We start from the raw sequence: 10,076 nt of genomic DNA on the forward strand, positions 1-10,076 counted from the left end.
GGCATTTGTGGAGGAAAGTGGATATATTCACCTTGTTTTCCTAATCATGTTGTTATGGAATTGTTATAGTCGTGTAAGTTACGTATTCATGTCTGTAAGTGTGTAAGGTGACACCTCAGTCATTAGTACGGACATGTTACAGGTGTGTGTGAGGTCGGTGAGTGATCTCAGTTTACTCTTGGACTCAGCCAAGCACTGGCTGGCTTGGGAGTGAATGGAGAGAAGCTGTTCTTAACTCCTCAGGCTCCTCATTTCATTCTGTGTAAAACTTCAGCCATTTTCATTTCTTCCTTTTAATTTGCTAAAACATCCATTTGGAGGCAAATCTGATCTCCTCTCCCCTCCCCTCCTCTCCTCTCTTTCCTCTCTCTTCTCTAACCTCTTTCCTCTTTTCTTGGAGTGCTAGGGGTGGAACTCAGGACTGTCACATAGAGCAATATAGAAGACCCATTTTATTTAGAGACAGGGTCACTCCAAGTCACTAAGTTGTCTAGGCTGTGCTTGAATTCCAATACTTTTACATTGAAAAAATGAGGTTCATGAAATTTGAAGAAAACCTCATTCTTGGTTGCTTCTAACTTCTGTTTATTATCTAGGCACATGGAGAGGTGTGGCCAGTGGTCCAGGTCTGACAGGGGGTAGGATAAAAAGGCCATCACACCCTGGCCTTCTCTACTTTTGCCTTTTCTCTTCACTTGTATCTAAAGTGTTATTTCCTAAAACTTGAAAACAAAGTCTTCATTGTCAAAGAGGTAGCCTGAAGTGCTGTGCTTATCACTGATGAGACTTCCTCTCTCGGGGGTGGATGGCCAAGCAAGAGGCATGTGGTGGAGCAATGACAGTGGCCTCCCAGGCTTCATTCTCATGGGCTTCTCTGACCAGCACCAGCTGGAGCTGGTTCTCTTCGGGGTGATCTTGCTCCTCTACATCTTGACCTTACTGGGCAACTCCATCATCCTGGTGTCACCCTCAGATGCCAAGCTCAACAAGCCCATGTATTGTCCTTCTCACATCTCTCCTTTCTGGACCTCAGCTTCACCAGCAGCATCATCCTCCAGCTCCTAGTCAACCTGAGGGACCCCATGAAAAGCAACTCCTATGGTGGCTGCATGGTCCAGCTTTACGTGTGCCTTGCGCTGGGTTCCACGGAGTGTGTCCTCCTGCCCCTGATGACCTACGACCACTCTGTGGCTGTCTGCCATCCTCTGCACTATGCCTCTGTCATCCACCCTTGGCTTTGTCACATCCTGGCTTCCGTGGTGTGGCTCAGTGGTGTGGTCACCATCCTGGTACAGTCTACACTCACCCCGCAGCTGCCCCTCTGTGGGTACCACTTTATGGACCACTTCCTCTGCAAGGTCCCTGTGCTCCTTAGGGTGGCCTGTGTGCACACCACCTTCAACGAGGCAGAGCTCTTCCTGGCCGGTGTCTTGTTCATTCTCGTGCCTGTCTCCTTCATCCTGGGCTCCTACAGCCTCATTTCTGGGCAGAGCTGGGCATCACATCAGGGCAGGAGGAACGCCATTGGCACCTGCTTTCCCACTTGCTGGTGGTGGTCATCTTCTATGGCACCATCAACTTCGTGTACCTGCAGCCGGCCAGGCGTCGCTCCAAGGACCAGGGCAAGTTCATTTTCCTCTTTTACACTGTGTTGACACCCATGCTGAACCCTCTCATCTACACCCTGGGGAACAAGGAGGTGAAGATGTCACTGAGGAGAATCCTGGTGACAGCATCGTGCTGGGCTTTCTGATTGTGGAGAGACCTCAAGGAGCAGCTGCTCCTCTGCAGGGTTGGGCATTGGGCTCACAACCCCACCTGAGCATCTGAGGAAAGAAGCTGCATGGCAGCTTGAATTTCATCGTGAGACACACTGAGGTTTGATGATATAGCATGACCTTTTGCCATCTTCAGATAGGGTTACATGATACTAAGCTGCACAAATTAAAATGAGATCATCGTTCCGTTTAACTGTTCTGTGTGGTAGCCTTTGATGTCTATCATTCTGTTTTCACATTTTGCAGAGAGCGGAGTATTGCAGTCAGTGACAGGACAGAAAGCAGGATCTGGACCTCTGTGACATTACTCCTCACTGTGCCCAGGGTCCCTGGTCCCTGGTCCTTGGCTGTGTCCTGTGAGCCCTGTGGCACCCTGGCTGCCCCACTGTGGGTGACTGGCCCTTCTTTCTTCTCTGAGGTGCTCCTGGCACTGTGTATTTCTCTCTTCACTGTGGTTTAGAGAGTGGCATTGTGTTGTGGAAAAGTCCCTTCCTTCACTGTCTGTTTGAGTCGACTCCTGTATGAACTGTTCATCATGGACACTTCCTCATTTTATCCTCAGACCAAACTACACTGTGTTTGTCTGCTCTGCCTGGACCCTGTGAAATCAACCTCAGGGTTGACACATTACAGCTAAACCATAGGCTTCTGGTCTCTGCTTTTCCTCTGCTCTTTCAGTGTTAGGAGATGAAACACTGCTCTCTTCCTGTCACCTGCTGTGAGTCACCTAGGACAAGCCTGGCATTACACCTCTTGGCTGCTCTCCACATTACCTGCTTCTCTCCACTGTGGCATTTTTAGGTTGTTTTCCTGTTGTGTTTTGTGGTACTCAGGTGGAACCCAAGGCTTTCACACTTGGGCATGTTCCCAGGCTTTTTACATTTTTATTTTAGACAGGATCTTGCTAAGTTGCTAAACTGCCCAGGCTGGACTTGAGCTTGCAGTCTCCCTGCCTCAGCCTCCAGAAGTGGAGGGTTTACAGTCCCACCCCCCACCTCTGGCTTCCACCAGCCTCTATTGTGTCCCTGTGGAGTGAGGCTCTGGTCCTCCTGCCTGGCAGGGGATGGTTGGTCACTGACTCACTCAGTCCTTTTCTTGTTCCTTCTGTTCTTTTATCTGTTACCAAGAGTGTGCAATGTCTAACACAGCCTGGGGTGAATGGATCATGGAACTTTGGTTTCTTTTAAGAAATGATTCATTTATTTAATTATTCAGGTATGGAGGGTGCATAATTTTAAAAAGAGGACCTCTAACTTCACAGGGTTTATGTGCTAATGGTGCACCTCAGTTTTGGTAAATGCTTACTCTAATAATGTCCATTATCAAGCAACAGCAATCAGTGTTATGGAGAAGACTTTCATCTTGAGCAAATGATTTATAACATTTGTATCCATCAAACTATAAAATTAATAGCCACAAGCCTTGCTTTCATTTTGATATTTGTATTTTAAATTGGTATAGTTATAAACCAACATTATCTAGGCAGTGACACATCACCTTGAACAAAAATGAAAGTGTTTTTCTTACCTAAATTATGAGTGTGTTGGTAAGTGTGTAAGAAATGAAGGTGCCAGGGATGAGTTGTAAAGGTCCTGAGTCTTGTAATGCAATCAAAGCACCCTCAAGTGTGATGGTCTGCTTAGGTGCCACCAAGGACATTTCCTTTAAGTCCACAGGGAGTTCTGAAGGCTGTGTGCATGACACAGTGGAATGACTAGACACAGAGTGACCTTCCTGTGCTGACCAGGACATGAGTGTCTCTGAAATGGAACCAAGTCAGACAAAACAATCTGTAGAGAAGAGAACAGAAAAGACATGGACTCATTAGGTGGGATGCAGAGGTAGGGAATTAATTGTCCACGAGGGCATCGGATGATGAGGTAATCAGGGAGTCAGAGGAGTATTCTATTCTGAATAACAGTGAAGTAGAACTTAATTTTCATTTCTTTAAAAACTCAAAAGTTAAATTTATTTTGTAATGAGTATATAAAAACACAATGTTGTGTATATGCATGGGGCATTATGTGATGCTTTGGTGGATTTTACTTCTAAATGAGCAGCGAACAAGTGTGGGTGGGAGGAGTAGGGTGGGACATGAGCCCCACAGCCCCAGGCTCTGTCTTGGTCCATGCACCAGACCTCTGTCAGGGCCCACTGGGCAGAGGGGGCAGAGCCTGGGGCCCCAGGGCGAGGCTGCTGGGCTGTGGCCACTGCACATCCCCTGAGTCCCTGCTCTGTGCACCAGCATCACAGTGCAGCGATCAGGATGAATTTAATTGGCCAGCATCTGGGAAGTTGCCAAGCTCACTGGCACCTTCCTACCTGAGTCCACAAGGGACAGGGAGAAATGATGATGTGGGGAGTCTTCCACGAAGGTACCCACATCCTCTGCTGGGGTGCTTGCGTGGGTTGCATATTCCACACAGAGGAAATACGTAGTCCCCAGCCCTCCTGGGATGCGAGCGACCCATGGTGACCACACAGCTCTCTTCCACATGCTGTGTTCTCACCACAGAAAATCATGGCTTCCCATCCTCACCTCCTTGCTCTGAAACCAGGACCCTGACATGGCTCTCTTCCTCCTCACAGATTTCCAAGCAAGCTCAGCTTCTCAGTTGGAAGACATATGGCTCTCACCGTGACAGAGAATAGCACTTCCTGTGACACCACACGCTGTCCCTAGGAAACCCCCAGCACTGGCTTCCAGCCCGTGTGACACTCCTAGGGCAGACATGGGATGTGGATAGAGGGCTTCACAGAGTCTTCCGAGCAGGGGAGGACAAACAGCACACCTGGCCATCAATGAGGGGCTGGACCTGGCATTCTCAGGATGTCACAGACCTCTGACTTCTAGCTTGTCCTCTCTGAGCAGCACCTGAGATGCTGGGGCATTCCTGGGGAAAGCTGTTCACTTCTTCTCTGATCACAGCAAGTGCAGATGGAGTAGGGAGGAAGACATCCCAGGAGCCACAATGCCTGCTCCCAGCCACAAATAGTAGGGAAATAGTAGTGACCAGGCTGGTCCTGTCAGTCTGACTAGGGTCACAGGAAAGTGGTGACATCAAAGCAAATAGAATCATGAGGTCTGTGTATTTCACCTTAGTCCTTTCATGTTGTCCCTAGTTCAGAAACTTTTTAATCATTGAGTGTCATGTTTTTCCTTTCCTTCCTTCCCCTCTTCCTTCCTTCCTCCCAATATCAGATCCCCCCAAAGGTAGCCAAGAATGAGTTTAAATTAATCATCCCTGTGTTTTCTAAATTTGTAAAAAAAAACACCAAAACCCTCTAACCTTCCCGTTCAAAGCTTTATCCATATGCTGCAGGTTCCTGACTCACCTGTCTATGGTCTGAAACCCATCCATCTAGGCTGGATCATACCTGAATCATCCACTCAACCCATTGATCAGGGACTGGGCTCCGGGGGAGATGAACAAACTTGGCATCTGCTTCCTTCCACCTTCAGCCTCGGCACCTGACCTGGGCCAGGGTGTGGGAACCCCGAGGGTGGTGAATGCTGCCTCATCTCTCCTGTCCCTCTGCTCCTCCCTTATTGGCACCCTGGGATCTCCCTTCCCCTTGAAAAAGGCATTGGGATCAACCAGAACATTTTAGTTTGTAAGAGACACAACTAATTGACTGACAATATTATGGGCTCTGGCTTAGAGTGGTCTCTGTTCTCTTGGAAAGTCTGTTCAGGATTTCTATAGCAGGTTTTTACTTGTGTTTTCTCATAGGATTTTGGAAAACAAAAGAGTGAAGAGAGTGTTGCTTCGTGCAGAGCACTTGCCCTGCTTGTGTGGGGCCCTGGGTTCAGTCCCCAGTGCTGAGGGAGAAAGGAAACATTTCAGGAGGAGGAGAACTCATGGGCTCTGCATGGTCTGCACAGAGAGCTCTGCTCTGCTGTGATGTGTGTGGTCTACCGTGAACTTCACGGTGGAGAACAAGGCACCATAGGGAGTTTACAGCATGTCTGCATCTACAGGGCTGTCTTAGCTCCTTTGATCATTGCTGAAACAAATACCTGCCATTCACAAGTTAAAGAAGAAACAGTTTATTTGGCTCTCAGTTTGAGGAGGTTTCAGTCCATAGTCATCTGGCTCCAAGTCAGGGTGGCATTTCAGAGGGGCCTGGCAGAGGAGAAAGAGTTCAAGGAAGGCAGAAGATAGCAAAAGCAGCAACAAGGGACCAGCACCAAGCCTCCTTCTTTTCCAGGCTGCCCACCCTCAGAGGGGGAAGCACTCACACCCTTAATCCCAGCATCACACACCCTAGCTCCAGCCACCTCCAAAAAGCCCTGCCTGTGACTGCATGAGGCTTTGGGGGGACATCTAGACACGGCCATAATGGTGGCCTTTCTGAGGGTGACAGGAAGACCAAGTGGGGGCTCCTCGACCTTGGAGCCTGACTCCGGGAGGGTGGGAGCTTCGGGGAGGCCAGCAATGTGGAGGGCACACTCTGAGCTGTGTCCCCTGCATGCAGGAGAGGCTGGTGACGTCCAGCAGGAGAGAGGTCCCAGGGGCTCCGGTCAAAGATGGCAGCAGGGTCTGCACACATGGTGGGCACTGGGAGGAAGGACAGAGTGCCTCAACAATGTTTCTCTCTTTCAGGTTTGCAGCTTCATTTCACTTCATTCAATTGTTCTTGCTTTAAGTTAAAGATTTAGTGATGATCTTTGGCCATACAGACATTCTGGTTTTTTAATAAAAGTGTAAACTATTTTCTGTGTATGGTAATTAGTTGCTTTGTGTGAAAATCTCCATATGAAGGAAGTTCTATTAATATGCTTCTAAAAGAGCACCAACATTTACCATAACTGTTAATTCTGGATTATTATTATTACTGCTACTACTACTATTATTTTTTGTGGTACTGGGCATTGAGCACAGGATCTTCATACTGAGCTACATCTTCAGGCCTTTTTATTTGTTTTTATTTTGAAACAGCATCTCTGTAAGTTGCTCAATTGCCCAGCCTGGGCTTGAGCTCAGGACCCTCCTTCCTTAGCCTCCTGGAGTGCTATGCTGACAGGCGCATGTCACCAGGCCCAGCTTGGAGAAGGTCCTTAGTGAGGGCTGACAGTGGTTTGCTTGCTCATAGACAGCACTCCTGCTCAGTGTGTCCCAGTCAGAAGCATCTACATGTGGAAGGAGCCCTGTCCATCTTCAGGGCAGAGTGCTATGGAAGGGTCCGGGCAGTGGCTGGTCCCCTCGTCTGCTCACAGGGTGTGCCCTATGATGGAGAAGGCACCGATGGAAGAACACATTCAGAGGCATGGTGGATCCACAGTGTACGAGGCAGCTCTAGTTTAGAAAGAGGTTCTAAAGTCTTTTTATACCAGATTTTTAGACTTCTTCATTGGATCATTCAATAGTGTTATGAAGTGTCTACTAGTTGACAATGTATTTCTCCATCTTTGGAAATGAGGGGTATAAAAATAGAGACAATGGGAGAGGGGCACTCAAGGGGTTCCCCGAGGACACATCAACACGTTTGGTGGACACTCGGCCCTGGTGTTGTGATCTCACAGCCTATGCTGAACAGACACACATGCAACTTAGGCACAAGGAAAGAATGCAAAACATTAAAAATTAAAATTAACCCCTTTTTGAGTTGCAGGGAGCTAGGGACAAAGGCTTCATGATTGTGTAGTGGTAATGCACTTCTGCTTCCCCCTGGGGACTGGGCCCAGCTACTCACTCTGGCGAGGTGCTGCTCTACCACTGAGCTGCATCCCCAGTGCATGAAGGGCTTTTTATACTTGGGGCCTGTTTGTAAAAGGGGCTGAGGGCATAGCTGTGTTCAATCCCTAGCACCACAAAAAATGACAGTGGTAGTAATAATAATAATGATCCACAGTTAACAATCATGGCACATGTTGGCACTATTTCAGAAGTGTATTAATAGAACTTACTTCCTTGGTAACTTGGGCCAGTAGGAAGGAATGGGCTTCTACATGAAGCCATAAGCAGTATCTTGCTGAGTAGCAGCATTTCATGAATGAGACGAAGTGTTCATGTAGGGATAAAACCAGATATTATGTTCACTTAGAAATAAATGTCTCTCTAATTACATGGTCCTAGTAACATGAAGCACATGTCAGGTCGACACTTTGGGTTATGTTTAAAAGGGCAACTGATTTCAGGGAAAAGAGATCTAAAGCCCTAGAGATACATTTCTTTATTAAAAACTAGTTTTAAGGCTGGGAACTTGCAGGGTACTTGTGAGGAGAGGCAACTAAAACATAAAAGCAAACAAGAGCTAAAACAAAAGCAAACAAGAAGGGAGAGGGGGTAAGGGTAGCATACAGATGGCATAGGATGAAGTCAGGAGAAACAGATTCAAGTGTTGAGCACTCATTCGTGTGTGGCTTTGTCCAGACCACACCAGCTCTCAGGGGTGGCCTTTAATTCAGACAATCCCATCTAGAATGTTTCAACCATGTGACTTGGCAACTAATTTCCACATTTTGAGAATGATGGAAAATGAACTTTCTTATTTCACTGAAAATCACTGACAAGAAAACCCCAGGTTTCTGTTCTTGTTGGAGTGATCTGAGGTTCTTCTTTTCTGCAACTTCAAAGAGTGATTTCCAGCACTACATTTGGTTAATGGAAAGGATGATCTGTTTTTTTTCCGACAAGAAGTGGGGTTATTTTTAAAAAATATGTCTGCTCTTCTGCGTGTCCTCAGATCGGTCAGGCATTCAGAGGACACCCATTCACATGGAGCACACACCTCGGGAAAGGGATCTGTGTTGTGCACTGTGAGGATGCAGTTTCCTGGTGTGTAATACACAGTGCTTCTCTCCTAGGTAATCTGTCCCCTCCTGGGCCATATGCAACGTGTCAACCTCCTCAGCTGTGCCCTTGGCATGAGGAACACGCTTAGGACCTGTGCATGGTGAGAACCAAAGAGACAAGCGGGACAGGGTTCATCCTGTTGGGGCTCTGCAGCCACCCAAAGCTACGGAAGGCCCTGTTTGTGGCCTTCCTGGTCTCATACCTACTGACCATCTTGGGGAACACTGCTGTCATCCGGGTGTGTCACCTGGACCCCAAGCTCCACATGCCCATGTACTTTTCCCTCTCGCATCCATCTCTACTTCCTAGACCTCAGCTTCACTAGGAGGGTCATCCCCAGCTCCTAGCCAACCTGGGGATCCCATGAAAAGCATCTCCTATGGGGGCTGTGTGGTACAGCTCTACGTGTCCCTCGCACTGGGCTCTGCAGAGTGTGTCCTCCTGGCTGTGACATCCTATGACCGCTATGTGCCTGTCCGTCATCCTCTGCACTATGCCTCTGTCATGCACCCTCAGCTCTGTTACATTCTGGCTTCTGTGGCATGGCTCAGTGGCATGGCCACCACCCTGGTGCAGTCTACACTCACCCTGCAGCTGCCCCTCTGTGGGCACCACCTCATAGACCACTTCATTTGCGAGGTCCCCATGCTCATCAGGCTGGCCTGCATGGAATCCATATATAACAAGGCTGAGCTCTTCGTGGCCAGTGTCCTGTTCCTGCTACTGCCCGTCTCTTTCATCCCAGGCTCCTACAGCCTCCTTACCCAGGTGGTGCTGTGCATCACATTGGCTGCAGGCAGGAGGAAAGCCAATGGGACCTGCTCACCCCACCTGCTGGTGGTGGTCATCTTCTATAGGGCCATCATTTTCATGTACCTGCAGCCAGCCAGGAGCCACTCCAAGGACCAGGGCAAGTTCATTTCCCTCTTCGACACCATGATGATGCCCATGCTCAACCCTCTCATCTACCCCCTGAGGAACAAGGAGGTGAAAGGGACCTTGAGGAAGGCCCTGGAGAATGTTCTTGGAGTAAATTTTACCTGATGGTAAGGTGAATTTAGAGTGGTACTATGGTAGGCATCTTTTTGTGTGGTGGAAAACATATGATTTCACCATTACTCATTAGACACACAAGGGGAACCCTTCAGTTCCCTGTGTAGAAAGTCCTTTCTGAAAAGTATGTGAGTTGCATCTATGGGATTCATTTTAAGTCAATGTTGGCAGTGAAGTCCAGCCGACCTCTTTGTTAGTTGCAAGTGACATGGTGGTCGCTGGGTTTTCCTGTCTCTCTGGATGGACACAGGCTAGTTTATTTTCAGGGCTGTAGTGAGGTCTATGCCACTTTGGTGGGTTGTTGGGGAGCTGAGTTCTAGCACCTCTTGGAGTCCTTGAGGGCAGGTGTGCACAGGTGAGTGCAGCTTGCACATGGTGGTGAGGCATGGGGCTGTGGGTCTGGCTTCCCAGTTGTGCAGCAGATCCAGGAACCAAGAAGGCCTGG

The 10,076-nt window shown here is 48.4% G+C and overlaps 2 pseudogenes; both read left to right on the plus strand.

Moving 5' to 3' along the window:
• The first annotated feature begins 822 nt into the window (after positions 1-822).
• Positions 823-1,753, plus strand: LOC147828243 (olfactory receptor 2G2-like; annotated as a pseudogene).
• Positions 1,754-8,675: 6,922 nt separating this feature from the next.
• LOC147828244 (olfactory receptor 2G2-like) lies at positions 8,676-9,622 on the plus strand (annotated as a pseudogene).
• Positions 9,623-10,076: the final 454 nt, after the last annotated feature.

This window comes from Heterocephalus glaber, unplaced genomic scaffold (assembly GCF_053883595.1).
Source record: "Heterocephalus glaber isolate CG9 unplaced genomic scaffold, H.glaber_assembly_v1.0 deba00001185, whole genome shotgun sequence".
Taxonomy (NCBI): domain Eukaryota; kingdom Metazoa; phylum Chordata; class Mammalia; order Rodentia; family Bathyergidae; genus Heterocephalus; species Heterocephalus glaber.